The sequence below is a fragment of the Diorhabda carinulata genome, chromosome 10, assembly GCF_026250575.1.
Source record: "Diorhabda carinulata isolate Delta chromosome 10, icDioCari1.1, whole genome shotgun sequence".
NCBI lineage: Eukaryota > Metazoa > Arthropoda > Insecta > Coleoptera > Chrysomelidae > Diorhabda > Diorhabda carinulata.
Window position 1 is genome coordinate 5040312 of NC_079469.1, and position 20919 is coordinate 5061230.

The following is a 20919-nucleotide window of genomic DNA, read 5'->3' on the forward strand; positions in this document are numbered from 1 at the left end:
ATGTAACATTCAATACTCAAGTGAACGTATCATTTCCATCAGCATTTTGCTAGAGAAATGTCAATTAGTCGTTACACTTCAGTTTGTTGTCAAATTGTAAAATGGCAGTCGCTACGGGAGTCGGTTTGTGATGCATCTGTAAAAAAAATTAACGAGAAACACTTGTTTCGATTGTGTTGAGTGATTAAAAGTGTGAAATGATAAGTTTTGGACTATTCGCATCAGGTAACAATCACTTTACGTTTAAATACGGTGGGTGATACGTTTTAATTTTTTTTTTTAATTGATTCTCGTAATTTTAGATTTGTTTATTTTCACCATTTTAATTTATTGTAATGTTTACTTAAAATGTTAATAAATGTAATGTATACTTAAATATTTACAAAAGATTTACATAAATCGATTTATTCAATTTTATGTAAGAAATTGCAACACTATTAATTATTTCAAGTTTTATTTGGTCATACATTAATGTTCTCAATTGATGTAAGGTTATCATTTAAGTAACAAGATATTCGATCTGTTTCTATGAATTTTATATTTCATTTTTCATATTATATATATATATATATATATATATATATATATATATATATATATATATATATATATAAGTTCATTAAAATTCATATTATGTTTCATATTCTTTTACAATGATAATGCTGTTTCTCATTTTCTATTTTAAACATTTAGTTTTTTTATTTGGTTTTGGGTAAAAATATAAGAACTTATGTTGGATGATGTCCAATTCTCAATCACTTTGGATATTCTAAAAATATCAGAAATAAATCAAAAAATCAATTTTTAAAGATTTTATACAGGATATATTCTTTCTTATTTTTATTCAAAAAAATAACGAATTATTTGACTTTAAGTTAAATATTTTTGTTAAATTAAATAAATTTCAATATTTTTTATAATATACAATGGTAGAATGACCCAACCACTTTATTTTTCTGGCATATGGGTATTGTTTAAAAGGTTTATTTTATTTTGAAAAACAGTTATCAGGGCTTAAATGGGTTAACAAGTGTCTGGTTGAACATTTTCTGTAAAGTGGATAGGGAAAATTTCAAAAGTTTTCTACACTTATAGTTTACCATTTAGAAATATCAACCTCTAGTCCTAATAGGATACTTTAAGTATTAATAAGGCAAAGAAAGTATATTGGGTAATTGTAAAGGTGAAAGTGTTAGTTATATCAACAGACCAGTTTTGGATTTAGGCACAGCCATAAAAAATACGATGATCTCATGTTTTCAGTTATAATTAAGTTTTTACAAATCATTCAGTTGACGAGTGGCTTGCTTCAAAAAAAAAGAAAACAATATTGCTCAAAATCCTAGTTAATCCTGTCTTCTGTTCAACAAAAAAAGTTTTATCTTATTGTAAATTATTGAAAACTAAATAGGTGTTGTTAAACAAGTATTGAATGGATTATATCTAGTAAATACTTCCGGTTTTGTTTGATATAAATTGATAAGGTACTTTAATCAACAATAACATTGAATTATTCGATTGTAGAACAAACAAGAAGATAATTAACCCCGATATGGTTAAAATATTACTAATAATAATAATACTAGTAATAATTTATTTTAAAAAATTGGTTATTATTATTCATTTTGCTCTATAATTTAAAACCTTCGACCAAATGAATGTCTCTTAGTATGAAAGGTTAAACTTTCACGATTTGTCTGTGATGTATGTACTGTACTCGCCTCCGTTTTTATATATAAGTTTGGTTAGGTTAACTAAGTACTTTTGCTTTTTACTGATAGAGAGCGTTGCTTTATTTTATGAATAACTTATGTTAGTGCTGTACTTTGCCATTTGTCACATGATACTGGTCACATTGACGGAACTTTAGAAGCAACTGGTGCGTGATTTTTATTAGTTGTGGGTTAATTTTAAATGGAGTGCAGAAACATTTTTTTACTGTTTTATTTCCGTGAAGGAAAAAATCTGCTGCGGGTCATAAAGATGTTGAAAGTTTATGACGTTGAGAGTGCACGTGTCAGAATTGATATAAAAAATTCCCTTCGGGAGATTTCTCTCTCAAAGATGAGCAACGTTTTGGTCGGCCTACTCAACTTGACTAAATCAAAGTCGTAATTGAAAAGAATCGTCATAAAACTGTTAGAGAGGATATAACAATTGGAAAACACTTGAAATGTCTTGGACTAGCTAAGAAGCTTGATATTTGGGTACCTCACGAATTGAAACAAATTGATTTAACACAAAGAATCAACATTTGCGATGCGCACTCTTTCTTGAAAAGAATCATCACTGATGATGAAAAATGGGACCTGCACAGTAACATAGCTCGAAAACGATCATGGAGGAAACACAATGAACCAGTATAAAGCACATCGAAAGCTGAAAAACAACAAAAAAAGCTCATTCTGTCAGTTTGGTGGAATTACAAACGATCAATTCTGATGTTTACTGTCAACATTTATTAATGAAATTGGATGAAGCAATCAAAGAAAGACGCCTAGAACTGTCAAATCGGAAAGATTTAGTGTTCCACCATGATAGATCTTTGGCAAGTCGTGGGAAACTATTGGAGCTTGGCTGAGAAGTGATGCCACATCCCCCATACATTCCTGATCTGGTACCATCCGATTACCATTTATTTCGAAGCTTGCAGAATTCTTTGACTGGTCAAACTTTCACAAATCACGATGACCTTCAATCGCACCTGGTTCAATTTTTTGCTAATAAGGACCAGAAATTTTATGAGAGCGGAATCATGAAGGTGAAAGAAATATGGCAAAAGGTCATTAAGCAAAATGGAAAACATATAGTTGATTAACAACTATTCTCTGTTAAAACAAAACCGAAATTGTTGTCGCCAAACCCCCAATAATATTCACCCAAATTGAAAATAAGTGGCGGAGGTTAAAATCCAGAGTAAGGTCTAAGATTATTTATTTAATAATAATAAATTAGATTTTGCAATTGCTTATTTAATGTAGTAATCTAATTGAAGTAAGTAATAAACTAATGAAGCATGACCCTGTTACTATTCACTTTATCATTTCCTGGGTACAATGGGCCATAAGTCCAAATTGTTAAGTGTTCAGGAATGCCGCAAAACTTGCTAATTATGCAATGTTGGGTCTGTAACGGGGTACAAGAAAATATATATGAAACATCCGCTTTTCTCATTTTTGGTAACTTGAATATACGCACCATTACACATTAGATTATGTTCCTGCAGTGTCTAAGTATCTTTTTATATATAATCTAGTTATGTGTGATAGGAATCTGGTTACCTAGTTTAGTATCAATATATAAACTATTTTTATTAAAAAACCTTCAAGTCAACGAAAAAAACAATAAAAAGTAAACTACTTGTAGAGAAACAAAATTAATCACGCCTAGTCACGATTATATATAACCAATTTGTGTCCGGATAACACTTGAAGCCATTACGGAGCTTGTACAATATTTACTTTTCATCAAGAAACAATAATAAATTAACAAACGAGATGGTTTTGAAAATAACAAAATTAGCTTCACTTAAATGGCTGTCACTTTTTTCTGACTAATCTAAATGTCATTAAATCTTACACGTAGTCTTTTGAAAGTTGGTACTTTATAAACGTCATATGGATTTGACAATGGCAGCGCCATCTGTGTGTCAGTCACACGACTTATTGAGTCATGTTATAGTTAAGCGAGGATTTTCAGTTTCCTTTCATAATTTACTATCGGTTTTTAGTGAAATGAAATATCTTGGAAGGAACTATATAATGTGCACGATCTTTGCTCACAGAAATATATATATTTTTGTTTCTTAATTGTATTTTTTTTTCATGAATCAAATACTAAAAAGTTGAATGAAAATTACAAGTAGGTATATAATTCATGACCTGCTACAAAGCAAGTGACTGAACTTTCGCTGTAACTAATTAAATTCGGCATTGAAATGTCGGTTGTACGAACGTACGGATTCAAGGATGTTATACCTTACATTAAATTTGAAGTTTAATTACTGAAATTGAAGTATATATTAAAATAAACACCGAGTCTCGATGAAAAGAAAAAAATTGCATTTAAACATAGGTTTGAAAGGATTTATAGCATTTAGCTGTGAGTTATATCCATCAAATGCATATTTTTGAAATCTAGAAAGTCTGAGTGACCGTGGTTTTATTTTAAAAATTTTTGGGATACATTTTTCAACATATTGTGATCAAATATTGTTGGTATAAACCAAAACTTCAATTATATCTCAGTGAATTAATTGTACCTACACTACCAATCAAAAAGATTTCGCCCACCCTATAGTTTGCGTGATAAATGATTATTTCAGTGCACAATTTCCGGCATTCTTTGTATCAATTTCGACAAATAATCGTCGTCTATTTGGTTCCATTCGTTTTTCAGGATATTCCAAAGACGTGAAGTGGAAGTAGGACACTGCTTTCTGACTTTCAAATCTCTTACAGCTTAGAGGAATGTTTGAGATCGTTATCAAACTGGACGATAAATTTTCTGCCGATCAGGCGCTGACCAGAACGTACTACAGTTTCTTTTAATATTTTTATAGCCTTCTTTCTTCACATCTCTTTAATTTTTACCAGTTTCCAGTTGCCCTTTCTCCAAAACATACCCGAACCATCATTGAGCATCCACGGTGTTTTACAGTTGGGATTACATCCGTTCTTTCTTTAACCTGCGCACAAACATTCTTCTTATAGCACCAAAAACTTTAAATTTTGACTTATCAGTCTATAAAACTCTCTCCCACTTTTCCTATTTTTATGTTTCTTCACTGCCACTCTTCAGAAAAGTCAAATCTGCGAGAAAGAATACAATTCCTATACCGACCTTCACAAAAAGATGTCCAAAAAGTATAAATCACAGTATCTTTCTACTTCTCACAGGCTACCGGGACTAAACTACAATCATAAACACCGAAGAAATAATTTACAATTGAAGAATAATAAGCCGGTACCTTTTAGTTTTGACTTGTCGTAGTCACCGATAAAATATTAACACGGGCTCTTGTAAACAAATAATGGACACTATTATTTTAGATTTCGACCATCGGTTTAATGAATGGATTATGGGGATGGGCAAAAACTGGGCAATGAATACTACAATCCTAAATACATAAAGCCTTTAATGAAAACCGTCTTGGTTAAAGTGAAATCAAATTGTTTGACACTCCTCCATTATCCAATCAATTTCTATTAAAACGATTTAAAAAATGATAAAACTCGTAATAACATGCATGATGGTGAATAAAAGACAAATTCATATAAAACAATAATTTTATTACCAAAAGATTGGTATACTTAAGGTTTCTTTTCGACATAATCACCGAAGAGATTGAGACATTTGTCATATCTGTGGACAATCTTTTCAATACCCTCTTCAAAGAAGGTCATCTGAAACGACAGATTTGCGTCCTTGGCCTCCTTTATCATGCACCATGCCATCTTTAAACTTCAAGCACAACACCATCACTTATGAAGTTTTCCCCATACACACGACTCATTTCGGATGGATTTCTGCAGCACTATGGTCTTCAATCTGTAGAAAACGAATCACATTTCTCAATTCACACTTGGCAAGAACATCAATAATGGCGGACATGCTTACGTGGCTGTAGCACAACGCCAACTGACGCCTGAATGTCAATAATGGCGGAGGGTGTAGTGCGAGAGCATGGCAGTCGCCTACAGCGTATAGCGCCTGCACGGAGCGATCGGAGGTTGAAAGAAAACATTGTGTATATTCAGAAATCAATAATTCAAGCCTTTAAGGGTATTTTAAAAACTTATGGCTACTTGTATAAAATTTTACCCAATTTTCAACCATTGGTTTTTCACTAAAGGGCTGATTACATTGTAATATATCGTACTTACAGCGTATCCTAAATGATTACAAATATACGAGGGTTGCTACTTACGTTTTGAGATAGATAAATAAAAACAAATATTTGTATTTGGATTTGGTTTAATTATTTTTCAAAATATTCTCCATTAAGATCAATACACTTCTGCATTCTTGTGAACTAACTGTCAAAGCATTTGCTTCATTCCGATTGAGGTACCTCCAAAACATGTAATTTGAACCGCTTCAGGTGTCGAACAACGGCGGATTACCCATCAATTCGATGTTTTGACTGTTCAAAAACGTTTTTGTTTGAACTGATGTGTGATGGTTCGAATTGTCGCGTTGGGGAATGGATTCGTCTTCTTCGATTGGTTTCCCTGATTTGTTCGAACACTTCTGGTTAACATCTGCCATTCAGAATTTACCGTTTTAAGTTTTTCTAATGGAACAGTGTCCAATTATATCAGTTTACGCACAGCATCGGTGTTTTCTGGTACAATAGCTGATTATGGACGAACTTCACGAAATTAATCCTGTAGCGAAGTGCTACTACGAGTGAATTCGGTACTTCATCACCAAAAATCGGAGCGAGTAGTACGGAACACTGACACAAAATTTTTCCTTAAAAATAACCCTATAAAAATCCATATTATCTACAGTTTTGGATTGGGAACATTGTTATATAGAAAAATCGAAAGAAGAACGAAGATACCATCATAAAAAAATATACCTGCTTCTTCGTAATCGTAATCAAAATTCAAAAGTTCAAAAAGTTACTCCTGTAGTATAAAATTGGAAAATAAAATGCAAAGGGGTTTTTCGATATGATAATTCCAAAAAAGTTGTTGGTTTTCAAAAAAAAAATTATAACAAGAGGAAAATTCGAAAAAACTCAAGAAAATTGGATTTTCCGCAAAACTATACTGTTGTTTTAATCTACGTCGAAAGTCATAGAAAAATATTCGTAAGATGAATGTTTCAAGTATCTGTAAACAATTCAAATAGCACTCGTAAAAAATGTCGAACATTATAGATGTTATTTCAAAACTTAAGTAGCAACCCTCGTATAGAACAGCCTGTTTCGTCGACATTACTAGGGGAGGGTGCATCATATGTTTCGATTTCTCTAATAAAACTAAAGTTCTATGTGCATCGACTCTCATTGTATAAATTCTACGTGCAGTATTGCGTCCGTTGCAATAATAATAAATTTCTTTATTGAAACAGTAACAGTTGTCAAATGTGGGTCTTAGTATGAATAGCCCACAAAGCAGAAGAATTCTTATTTTTAGTTTAAAGAAAGTGTTACGTCTCGTTTAACATCGAACTAAGAGAAAATTGTGTTACAAAAAAAAACGCTAACGCTGAAAAGAAATTCACATATATAAATATAATATAGTATTTCCAACCTATAATTATGTAGATAATGAATTAAAATGTACACAAACTGAAAATGGAGTTGTATTTCAATTTATTTTAGTAAGAAGATTCAGTGCCTTTAAATAGAAGAAATAACAGAAATTACTAAGTACAATTCTGAATTTTCGTTCAGCTCGCGAAATTACCTGATCGAAAGCAATAACAATAAGCTGCCACAGTGTAAAAGTCTTTAAAAAAGATAAATGAGTTTGAAAAATCTATGTTGAAAAATATTATTATGTTTAAAATAAATAGAGAAACAATTTGTTATATTTACAGATAGAAAAAGCTCTTTGAAATCTTCAGAAAACTTAGATATCAATCTAAAGTCTCACCATACAATGGTAATTTATTTTAATGCAATCTTGAAGGGAAACAGATTCATTTTATATAGATTAAGGCATTTTCTGGAATATCGCATAATGAAGAAGTTGATCGCAAAAGGCAAAAGAAGTTGAAGATCTGAAAAATTCATGTAGTATAAACTATCAACAAGTTATAATACAGACTCGTGAGCTGCATGGCAGTTGCAGGATTTCTAGTCCGAATTTTTCTCTTAAGTTCATCCCATAAATTTCGACGTCCCGTACGGAATCTGCAGTATATGGACGGGAATTATCATGCATTCCAACCAACTCGGTTTTTGCTTCCACCTCCCACCCAAATCATCTAAATGCAACGTTTTCTTTCATGCAACACTGCACGATTCTTTCTCCAGGTCTTCTCTAGACTCTCGCTACCATGCAAGCATACTCTGTTTTCGTCTGAGAAGATAACGGAGCCTCATTTTTCGTCAGTCCAATTAACATGATCTCTGGCAAACGGGCTGCTCCGTGGGCTGGGATTAATTTGAGGCCAGTAGGCTCAAGGTTAGCTGCCTTAAGTCTGGCTTATGTTTATGGCCTTATCGCAGTAGGGTGACCGCTTAAGTTGCTTTATCACTTCTTGTGATCATTTTGAGATAGAATTTCCGTTTGTTGTATGCTTTGACATTTGATGATAGTGGTACATGTAGATTACCTTTTAAAAGGGTAAGTTACCCCTAATCAGCACTATTTTAAATAAGTATAATAAGGGTAGTTAGAGCAACAAACATTACAATATTTTGTTACACAATTTTGGGTTCAGATTTGTTGCTAGTGACGTGCGATTTCAGGGACGTCGCCTGAGTCGATTTTTTTGCTCGAGAGTGTAATTAAATCTGGAAAAAAACACATAAAACATTCGTTTGACTTTTTGGCTCAGTACAGTACCATCTATCTAGGAAAAAAACCTCTGTTCAATAGGGACATTCAATAATATTTATAAAAATAATCAAATAACGTGTCAGATAAGTTTTGATGTTTAATAAGATGTTTAATAAGGAGTCCATACGTCGGCTTAAGAGGCAAATCTCATAGCTCCACAGCCCCAAACCTAACCTAACCAAATTTTACAGTACACAAAAAACTTAACGACGAAAAAGTTAAATGAAGCCTTGACCCGATTTTTTTCAATAAAAGGGTGAAATAGTGGCCAGATATCAATTTCAAATAATTAATTAGAGATAAACAGTTCAAGTTAATTAACAAGGAATGAGGTTAGCTTAAAAAAATGACGTGGTTTGGGATTGTAAAGTTTTCTTTCAAATTGTGATTTTTTTGAACCTTTACGAGTTTTTCTGTTAGATTTAAATTGAATGAATGTACCTTATGTTGTCTGAAATACATGATAGTTTTCAATCCATTTTCTTTAAAAAATACAGGGTGTCGCACGACGAGTCAAAACTATCTGTATACGGCAAAATACACATGAAATATACATGAATTTTCCTCATTTTTTACCCCTGTATGCATTAGAATAGAAAAAAAAAGAGTGTTTCCTTTTTTAAAAAAATAAAGAAATTTGATATTAAGCTTTGAACAGTTTTTATACACACCCTGTATAAAATGAAAAATTTTTCAACATAGATTCAAATACGTCTGACTTTGCTAAAAGCAACCGAATGGAAAACTTTTTGATATCTTTAAGGGTATCCTCGTAAAAAAATAATTTATAAGGGTGTGCAATGAACAAATTTTTTACAAAAAAATTAATAACTCCGAAAGTATGCATTTTTCGAAAAAAAGTTTCAAGACAAAATTATACTAAATTGTTACGTAGATCTCAAAAATGTATTAATATACAAGGTGTTCCATTTAAAATAAAAAAGTTACAGTGGACTTCCGGTAGAACCAGAAGTCGACCATCTTTGAAAATATTTTAGTTAAAAAGATCGTATCCGAAAACCCAAACGTAGGCATTTTCATGATTCTACTATAAGTATTTTGCCATATATACAGAGAGTTTTAACTTGTCGTGGGACACCCTATATAGTCGGGACGACTTCACCGAGATAGGGCGCCCTATGTTTATTTATTTGTTTCACACAACTGGTTTTTTTTCTAGTAGATATTAAAATATTCCCTAACGAAGTTTATTTTCGTAATAAGTGTATAAAAACCAAAACTTCTGTTTTTGTGTGTATATCATCAAACAATTTGTATGTAATATTTAATATTTCTGTTGAAAAAAAAAGAAAAGAGCTTGTGATTTTCTCCTTGAAAGCTAAATTTAAAGCATATTTCAAACAAACAACCATCAGTAAACTTCTTTATAAACGATGAAATCGACATCGAACAACCAACAGCTTGGAGTGCATTTCTTTTCAACAGAACCGGCTTTAATTTCTTACTATGATGATGTAAATATTTTTTATTGCATTAAATACGTGATTTTTTTTTTCAAAATGGGTAAGAGAGAATCATTTTTAGCGGTTTTCAGTAAGATACGAAGTTATAGCATTGAAAAACTTTATGATTCTCATACTAAATAAGCTACAAGATCTAGGAGCAGCATGATTTTTTCCCTGTTTTAAGAGTATTCCCAATAATTTAGGCCCATAGTCAGATTAATGAAAGTTTGACCAAATCACAAACTACTCTAACTGAGTGATATATAATTGTGAAAGGAGGAGATGGTCAAGTCAAACTGGACAATACGTTTTACAACGTTATAAGTTACAGCTATGATTACAAAAAAAGCTTCGGCTTCTTTCGAGATGTGGAAAGACACTTTTCAAACGTTAAAGTAAAGGTTAGAACAAGAATAATCTGCCTTTTTGATCATAACACCCCAAAAAAAGGAAAGGATTAGAGTACGTCTTTGTTTGTTGCATTGTGTTGTTTACTCATTATGCTTAAATAGTACATTTCTTCTTGTCGAAGCACCGCGGTTTGCGTGAGTGTCGGTGGAGTGCAGCGGTACAAACTTTGACATATTTCTTCGACAAAATCATCCTAAACTCAACGAGGAAAACATTTCTTTAATGCTGACCACTCCAAGCCTCATTTCGATAAAAAAGATGAGGTAAATCGGGACCGTGCGAGTGGATGGAAGCTAATATACTTTCAACATATCAGACCAGAAATATTTCAGCTGTTTTCCAAAGGAAAACGGCAGAAATGGCAATTGAGAAGTATCCAAGGTACTACAAGCTATCTACGTTGCATAAAATTTTGTTGCGCGCTTTTCCTAGTCAGAATATTGTCGGAAGATGTTTAAAGAAATAGGAATAAAGATTACAAATCTTTCAGGATCAGAAATTCGCGTAAAATGTCTCGTTCATAAAATTCGAACCAAATAAAAAACACCCGGAAATCTGTGATGTAGCCGAGGAACTATTAATCTATATTTTCTTGAATTTGAAATTGTAAGATTCTTACCAAATTGAACAACTTTTTTCTTTGAATATCTAGTTCCATTCCAATATACATTCCAAATACTTGTTTCAATTCCTCATTGGTTCTTCAATTTCCAGTTTAACTTGATGTATATTTTTGCTCTGAGTGGAATCCAAGATATTGAATTTTTCCCGCTTTCTGACTATCGCGCCGTATCTCATTTTTCGTTTTTCTATATCATCTTGTATTAATTTGAAAATAATAAAAACATCTGTTCAACTCTTTACCACATCGTGAGTGAATTTTCGTTTTGTTTTATCATTATACAAAATATCTCATTAATGTCTATCGAGTTCCATATTTCTTTTTCCGTAAGTTACTTTCTTAGAGAGGTGTACGCACCATGAAGATAACATTATACGGATGTTTGGATTCAACAGCTGGATCTATCATTTAACAACATAGCGCCGGTCTCCGTTTAATTATTATCATCCATATAATATATGCATAGAGAGATTGTTTCGAATTCGTTACGAGGACGGGGCAATGATTTGGTATCTGATTATTGTATATTATCTAGTTAGCCTAGATCAGTTCCATGCATAAACAAAATATTGCGTTACCATAGCAACGAACAATAAATTATTAGAAGTGTCAGTGTAAAGTTTGACGTCAAAAAAGTAAACAAGAGTTACGCAATAAATTAAAAGAAAATCCACCGAAATTGTGAAAATCGAAAAATTGGAGTATCGAGCCATCATCAAGTACCTGTATTTAAAAGGGTTAAGAGGTAAGCAGATTTACGAAGATATGCTTAATACCCTTGATGATCAATGTCCTGGACTGCAAGCTTCAAAAGAGGTAAATTTACCATTGAAGATGATGACCGATCGGAAAGCTCATGCCATGATTTTATCAGACCGTCGAATTGGACTAAAACGGATATCTGAAGCTCTGAATATTTCATACGAACGCGTTCATCATATATAGTTCACGTCAATTTGGACATGAGAAAAATTGCTGCCCAAATGTTTGATAGTTGACTAAAATCTTGCAAGGGTAGGGGCGTTGTCCTGCAAAAACAAAACACCTTTAGATAGCTTTCTGCGTCTTTTCTCTCTAATTTTTTCCCGTAGAGTGGTCAGTAATGTCGAATAGTTGACGCTTTTGGTCAACATTCAAACATTTTTGAATCCATTTTGCAGCAATTTTTCTCATGTCCAAATTGACGTGAACTTTATGATGAACGCGTTCGCGTTCGTTTTTCAGCTGCTTTCCAGAGATATTTCAACCGAAATATTTTGGGAGTCACAACTATATACCAGGGACAAAGTAATTGTATCTACATCAAACTTGTGGATAATGCCTCGTTGCAAGGAAAATTGCATCCAGACGTATACATATCATCTACGGATCGCCAGAACATCGGTAAAACATATATATTTGTAAATCTATTAGATGAAATGTAACTAGGGAATTGAAACAATTTTTTGTTGATGGGTTTTTGGGACAATCTGTATATGTATCAACAAAATAGATATTTCTGGTTTCTTATAATGGGCAAAAAATATCTTACAAATTTTTTTGAAAGCAAAAATGCTCGAGTAAATCATTTCTGTCTTGGTGAATGCATTGAGATCGAGAACTTTCTAAGCAAATTTTGTTATTGTATGGTATATTGTATAGTTATTGTATAGTGAAAATTTAAATTTATTTTGTTAATAATGGATGTACCTCAACATTTAAGACATGTGACGAATAAAGAAGCCGCTAGAATCGTCGCGCTCATACAAGATGGTCGCAGTCAAAATTACGTCGCCGGGTTAATTGGAGTTCCACAAAGCACCATATCCAGAGTTGTTATTCGCTACCAAGAAACAGGGCAGCTAACCAGAAAACCCGGACAAGGCCGCGGAAGGTGTAACTTCTGTAGTAGATGATCGTTATTCGAGGTTAACTGCGTTAAGAATTAGGCATACCACCGCTCGAAGGCTGCAAATAGATCTGTTGGCTGCTCGTAATGTCTGAATAAGCCTACAAACAGTTCGAAATAGGCTGAGAGAAGCAGGTATACGAGCCAGAGTGCCAGCTAGAGGTCCACGTCTTAACAGAGAACATCGAGTAGCAAGATTGGAATTTGCTCGAAAACACGCAAATTGGAATATTCAAGATTGGTCCAATATTTTATTCACGGATGAATCAAGATTTTATCTGTATTCATCATATAGGCGAGTACCAGTATATAGGCGACGTGGTGAACGGCACGATCAGGTTAATTTTTGTCAAACTGAAAGCTTTGGTGGTGACACTTTAATGGTTTGAGGAGGAACTTCTTTCGAGGGTCGCACGGAGTTAGTACCAGTGCCCTATATGCCTCATATCGGTGACAACTCTGTGCTAATGCACGATAATGCTCGTCCACACGCTGCTAGTGTGGTTCGGCAGTACTTAGAAGAGGTCGAAATACCCACCCTGAATTGGCCTGCACGTAGCCCGGACCTTAACCCAATAGAGCATGTCTGGGACCATCTAGGATGGCAAATTCAGCAACCTCCGGCACCAATAAGAACACTAGATGATCTTCAAAATGTTCTTTTAAACTTCTGGAAAAACATGCCGCAAGGATACGTCCAGAACCTGTTTAGAAGCCTTCCAAGACGAATGGAAACTGTAATTAGAGCGAGGGGCGGCAACACACGGTATTACAAATTCATTGGCTGGTTTTATTTCAAGCACCGTTCATTTTTGTACAATTCTTTTGATATTTTCTATGTTTTGGTAATTCAAACTTTTTGTCCTCTGATAAAATAAATAAAATATATATAAAATAAATGTTGCAAAAGGCGTATCTATTGGTGTTTTAATTCGTAATAATAATAAAATTCGAAAAACAGGCAACACATTTAAAATATTTAAAAAATAATGAGTGAAGCGATAATTTTTGTGGGGTGTATAGTTAAATATTCTTTTTTTTTTGGGATTCAAAATCGTAAAAGATGTAAAAAAAACGCGTTTCAAAATATTTTATCTACTTAATCCTAAAATTTAGCCTTTTAGAATGTCATCGTATGACATTCTATCAACATTTTTTCGCAAAAGATCAGTTTATTTGGTAAAAAAATATTCGTGGTAGAAATCCGTGGATAACTTCACTAGGATAATATACGCTACGAGGGCAACTTGAAAATTACTGAAACGAAATATTTTTAAAATTATCAGAAGCGACAAAAATCAAATATTTCAAGATCGAGTCTTTTCAATCGACTAAACGTTCTTTCTCGTTTTTTTTTTTATAATACTAGTGGTTTAAAAAAATAAAATTACCTTGTTTATTCGCGTTTCAGTCATTTCAAATCCTTTTCTCAATAATTATATCACTCTAATTACGTCATTTAAATGCGAATTGCTTGTCGGATCGAATGGTTAGAATTCGAAACGGAATTTGTTCGGTTTTTTTTCCTAATGTCGACCATTGTTGAACGCGATTTTGAAAGTTAATCGATTCATCGGTCGACATTTATTTTAATTGCTGTTGATACCTACGAGCGGATTTACAAAAAAATAACTTTGATGTTATAATTTCTCTTTAATCGCAAATATTATACAGTACAAGTTTTAAATATCGAAACAAGTCGTTTATATCTACAATGTACACGAAATTTTGGGTTATTGACAAAAAAACTTCTTTCTTCCATAATACTTCTATCGCCTGTTTCTTCTTCTATATCTTTCCTCATCCTGGCTCTAGATTGTCCCTTCACCTCTTTCGTGGTCGATCTCAACCCTTTGTTCCAATTTATCCTTATTATTTTTATATTGTCAGTTATTCGAGTTATATGTTGATTTAATTGTTTCTTCCGCTGTGATTTCCCTTTAATCATGTTATCTACGTCTGATATTTTTGCGTTTCACCCTAGATCCGCCCGAAAATGTTCATTTCTGTGGTCTCCAAGAGTTGTTACACTTGTTACTGATGTGTTGGTTATTATAGGTTTGATTGTCGCTTTGTATATTCCTACTTTTCCTTGTGAAAAAACACTCTATTACAAAGTACACAATCTATACAGCATATGTTTCAAGTTTGAAGACGCTACGTTGTTTAGTATTTGTTTGGCAGCTATCAATAGTGAACGTAAGCGAGGAAAAAATTGGTCATCGTGTAGTTTTATTTGAAACAAGTTAGCCCAACCAATATGACCGGAAGTGCGCGAGCTAGCAGGCATAGTAAGCGTTTCAAAAAGTGGGGTACATCGCATATGAAACTGAAAGTTTGGACATGAGAAGCTGTGTGCAAGATGGATGCCGCGTTTGCTCAGAATGGATCAAAAACTGCGTCACGAAAATCTTTGGCAATGTTTCACAGAAATAAAGCAGAATTTTTGCTCCGTTTCATAAAACGTGGCTCCATTACTCACACTCGAACAATCAAAAAGGAGAACCAGCTCCAATTAAGGCAAAGACCATTCCATCTATAGGTAAGGCCATGGCGTCGGTTTTTTGGTCTGCCCGTGGGAAAATTTTTATTCATTGTATTGAAAAAGGAAAAACTATCAACGGCGACCTTATTGCAACGTTCGAGCGAGGAAATCGACCAAAAACGGTCGCAATTTGTTAAGAAGAAAGTGTTGTTTCATCAAGACAATGCACCAGCTGACACATCCGTTATTGCAATGGTCAAAATTAATGAATTAAGTTTTGAATTGCTACCTCATGCACTCTATTCGCCAGTTTTACCCCCCGCGGATTATTTTCTTTTCCCAGACTTGAAAAAACTGCTCGATTTTCCAATATTGAAGAGGTGATGTCGGCAGTTATTTTCTTTTCAATGGACCAAGTACACCAGGGACCATCCTTGTATTAATAGGTATGTTAAATACTTTTGTGAGGTCAATGAAGTGGTTTGCTATATTTTCAAATAGTTGTCGTAGGAAAAATACTGCATCTAAGCAGAATCTTCTCATCTGGATCCTTGCAGCTCGTTTTCTAGTATCGTGATCGAGTTAATTTTGTTGGTAATAATTTTTGTTTCAAATTTATCCCCCTGTAGTTATCCGGCTCGTATTTATCTCCTTTTAACACAAATTTAAAAAAGTTCGGCAACTGTCTGTTATTTCATCACTGAACTTTAATAGAGTCCATCATGGCCGGGAGAGTTTCTGTTTCTTGGAGCTTGGTCGACTTCTTGAATGGTGACCTTTACGTTATTCCTCATTTGTGCTATGTTGGTTTTCTTGGTATTATGTAAAACCGTTTGTGAGAAGTCAAAAATGTATGATGACGTATAGGAAATTATTAAAGTATTTATGGTAACCCCATAGATGGATTACGTCTATGGATGAGATTTTCAACAGGAACAACATATTTTTGCGCACTATAATATAATGTCAACCAGCCTGACTCTAAAGGCTTCTCGTAACAACGTAAGCTGTAATTTTAGAAAGAAATTCCTTAGAAGAAAGGAATAGCTTCCGATCTGCTGATATTACGTCTCTCGCCAAGGATTTCTTAGTTCTATTACGTTTTATTTCCCTTAAGAGTTTTTCAAATGTTTCTTCATCTATTCTCAATTAATTTTTCTATATTTCTAATTCTGTAGCTAAACTCATATTTCCCCTTGTTCTATATAGCCAGGGCTTGGCTCACCATCGCCTTAGTGTTTTTTTTGTCTGCCCATCAGACTCCAAAAGTAAGGCAGCAGAATGATCACACTTTTTTCTTGTTTACTTTACCTACCTATGTTATTTTCATTTTTAAGCCTCCCACAAAATATAAAATAAAATTGGACTATAGGAAATTGTTTACTGTTTCTCATGGACTTTTTATTGGCAAGAGACTTGCGTAAAGACCGCTTGACATAGAGCAAGACAACTTGCAAGAAATTGCCTGCAATTTTTTTCATATTTCATAGGTTAATATTTTACTGCATTATAGGAGCCCCTAACAGAAATTCCGTAAGTAAATTAAGCAAATTCCTAACATCAAACTTTATTCAACATTTTATGGCAGTTTAAAAATTAAAGTAACAATGCTGACTGAAATGAACAAGAAAAAAGTGGTCAGTGAATAACTGGCAATAATGATATCTGCCGCTGCCTCGCTTTTGGATGAATAGGTTGGTTGTTACGCGAAAAGCTACAAGACTTCTCCCTAGAATTGCAACTTACATGCAATAAAAATTATACCAAATCGTTAAAGTTGCAACTACGAGATGTTGCATGTTGCATCACGTCAAGCAAATGCAATATTCGTCTATGCAATTTCTTGCACGTTGTCTCGCATCATATTAAGCGGGCTTAAGAAGACCGAGGACATCGTAGAGCGACCACAAAACGATTATTTTGTCTCTTAGTGACCGGTTTAGGAACACTAATACTCAACTTTTCCTGTAGTATATAAAAGAAATAATTTTGTAGCTCATTGCATCTATATCTGAAGACGAATTATGTCATTAGATATTCGACGAGTTGTAATTTCTTCTTGGTTATCTGATAAACCTGTTTTATTTAACCTCATATCCTCAGAAATTTTAATTTTTCATAATTTCGAGCTCAAAATTTATAACATTCGACATTGAATTTTAAGGGTTGGAGGTTTTACTTCCATATTAAGTATGATTTTTTTCTTTAATTTTTAAATAAAATGTTTCACATTCCTATGAGGGCGCCGCTGTGTAAAAATGCGCGTAATCAAAGGCATGCAAATCATACAGTACATAAATAAATAAACAATCTCGTTATGTGTTTTATTAACTTTTCTATGAAAGCCGTTTCTTGATAATCATGTTTAAAGTTTGAACGAATGTATGTCAACATTTCGTATACCATATTGTATTTCTTATTACTCGGAAACTGTTTTTAATTGCTTGTGTATTTAATATATATCTGTTTTATCGGTATTTTCTAAAGAAAATATTATGTACGTGTCAAAACTTTCGTCCATTCCGTGTCATTAACACATATTTTAAAGTAATCTATTTCAAGATATTTCAGGAATTCCCTAAAAGATTGTTTATAATCTCCAAAATTCCATACAATTTTGATTGTTTTGATTGCTTTTGCTGATAACACAGTTTTTGTTCTAACAGAAAAAAATGTAGAATTGATTATCTATATAACTTCAAATTATATTTAAACTAGATTTACAGTAATAAACTGAAAATTACTTTCGAGAAAATTAACTATGTAATATATAAACAAAAAATTAATTCATTTTAGAAATTAAAATCTAAAGTGTTAATACGTAGTGCGGTCCATGAGCTCTTGGCCCTTATATGAGGATGTATTGATATCTTTAGCCCATGTTCCATGCATAAATAAAATATTGCGTTACCGTGGCAACGAACAATAAATTATTAGAAGTGTCGGTGTAAAGTTTGACGTCAAAAAGGTTAACCAGAATTACGCAATAAATTGAAAGAAAAAATATGTCCACCGAAATTGTGAAAATCGAAAAATTGGAGTATCGAGACATCATCAAGTATTTCAAAGGCTTAAGAGGTAAACAGATTTACGAAGATATACTTAATACCCTTGGTAATCATTGTCCTTTGTATGCGACCGTGAAAAATTGGACTACAAGCTTCAAAAGAGGTAAATTCTCCATTGAAGATGATGACCGATCGGGAAGGCCAGTTTCTGTGTCAGTCCCCAAAATATCGACCATCGAATTGGACTAAAACGGATATCTGAAGCATTGTTCATCATATAGTTCACGTCAATTTGGACATGAGAAAAATTGCTGCAAAATAGATCCCCAAATGTTTGAATGTTGACCAAAAGCGTGCAAGGGAGGAAGCATCGCGATCGATTAGTGATCGATTTGAAAGCGATGTAGACTTCTTAAACCAAATTTTTACTATTTATGAGACTTGGGTAAATTTCTAGGATCCAGAAACAAAGCAATAATCGATGGGATGACGACACTCTGGTTCTCCAAGACCTAAGAAGTTTCGTGTCCAAAAATCTGCTGGAAAAGTTCTTGCTTCAGTTTTTTAGGATTGCCATGGAGTAATCATGATTGATTTTTTGGATAAGGGTAGACCAATAACTGGAGATTACTATTCGACATTACTGATCACTCTACGGGAAAAAATTAGAGAGAAAAGACGCGGAAAGCTATCCAAAGGTGTTTTGTTTTTGCAGGACAACGCCCGTGCACACAAATCTCATGTTGTCATGGAAAAAAATTCGTGATTTAGGGTTTGAATTACTAGAACTTTGATAAAGATCTTGCAGGTATCTGTTTTTGTGAAGAAATTAATTTTAAAGGTATCTTGAGGATGTATGGAATGGATTAAGGATAGGTTGCCTTTTAAAAATTAACCGCTATCACCTGTAATTAATTTTAATGTCATTAATATACCAACATGACTTGCAGCTAATTGTTTTTTCGGTCAATCTTACATCATTTAAAAGAAAATGATGTCACAAATAAAAATGGTTGCCGGCTCTCAGTCGGCCGCAGCATTAGGGTTGCCAGGTGTAAACAAGAATATAATTGTTAATTAACTGCATTCACCGGTTTTTTTTCTAATTTTCATATAAAATGAAAGTTGAACATGAAAATCCAAGATTGCCAGTTGCACAATGGCCGCAAGAAGTGGAAGCGCAAGAGAAAAGAGAAGTTCCTCATCGAATTTCGCTCGCGGTTTCGCTCGCAGACTCCTTGCTCTTCCTTAAGATCTATGGGAGACTCCAGAAGGTCTTCTTGTAAGGGTTAACTTCAATAGCTATACACCCTTATCGTCGTTTCCAATCTTTTTCGGCAAGAGAGGATATAACCTAGTGGTTCTTCTTTCCAGCTGTCCTTGATATATAACATTTGTTATGAAGTTCGGAGTAACAGTATTAGCAAAAAATCTTTATGCACGAGGTCTCAGCAACCTTCACACAAATTTTCAAGTTACTGTTTCGATTCACTTTATTATAGTAGGGCTCGACCGCCCGCTCAGTCAAGTTGTTTTGAAAAATATCAAAAATTGAGTTTCCTTCTGCTTCCAAATTCTCATAAAAAATTGGAATGGAGAAAATTTATTTATGCAGCCAAGCTCATATTTATTGTAAAGTGGATGCAAGAAGACACTTTTTGGGTCTATATTTTGAGATCCTATTTGAAATTTGATCGCGTTTGATGCCGAGTTTGCTCAATTTAAACCAAAAGGGCATTCGATTAATCATTTCTCAGTGAAATACTTGACAATATAAAGAATTAACGAAAAAATATATCAATTTCATTTATTTAATAATTATGTCCTAATTATTTTGTAAGCAGTTAATTTTGTAACGATTTTGCGTTTGGAGTAGCTTCTATTAAGAGATTTTCTATGGGAAAAATCACATTTTGATTACTTTAACTAATTTTTTTGTAATAATACCCCAAATTTCTTTCGTTTCGGAACATCTACAGCGATACTGGAATTAAATAAACTCTTGACTTTCATTTATAGTCCAGTGAAGAAAAGTAAAGATATGATATCAGCTCAAAATTCCATCAAGACGCATAGATTTGCGAAAAAATTTGAAATTGAGTTCTATTTACCCTTCCCTTCAAAATCTATCCTATTTCAATATGTACAAATTATTGTAAGGGGTGAAAACTACCTCTTATTGTCATAATTCAATAAAAATTAAAGCATTTAGAAAATTGAAAAAACTTTCGAGGGATTAAAATAAAGATCGCATGATGTTCCAGGATACTATCTATGGTTTTCAAGCCTTAATCAATGTATTTCAACTTTACTTATACTCAAAAATTTATCTACTAAAGAAAACTGTTTTATTTTTGAGCTAGAAAGTCGATTAGAAAAATATTTTGTAGAAAAATTTATAATCTATTAGGATAAAAGGTTTGAAATACATGGATCCCTCTATTTTTAAAAGGGAATCGTTCAAAGGGCTCAGAAAAAGTACCACGCTAAGTGATTTGTAAATTTAAAACATTTTAT

The 20919-nt window shown here is 33.2% G+C and overlaps 1 protein-coding gene across 2 annotated transcripts in view; it reads left to right on the top strand.

Moving 5' to 3' along the window:
* Nucleotides 1–68: 68 nt before the first annotated feature.
* Nucleotides 69–20919, top strand: part of LOC130898654 (GTPase-activating protein CdGAPr) — an 89573-nt gene continuing 68722 nt past the window's right edge. Inside the window, exon 1 of one of the 2 annotated variants that reach the window (XM_057808092.1) lies at nucleotides 69–252. The gene's annotated coding sequence lies outside the window, so the exon portion shown is untranslated. The remainder of the gene's footprint in view (nucleotides 253–20919) is intronic. The other variant, XM_057808091.1, reaches the window with a different exon arrangement.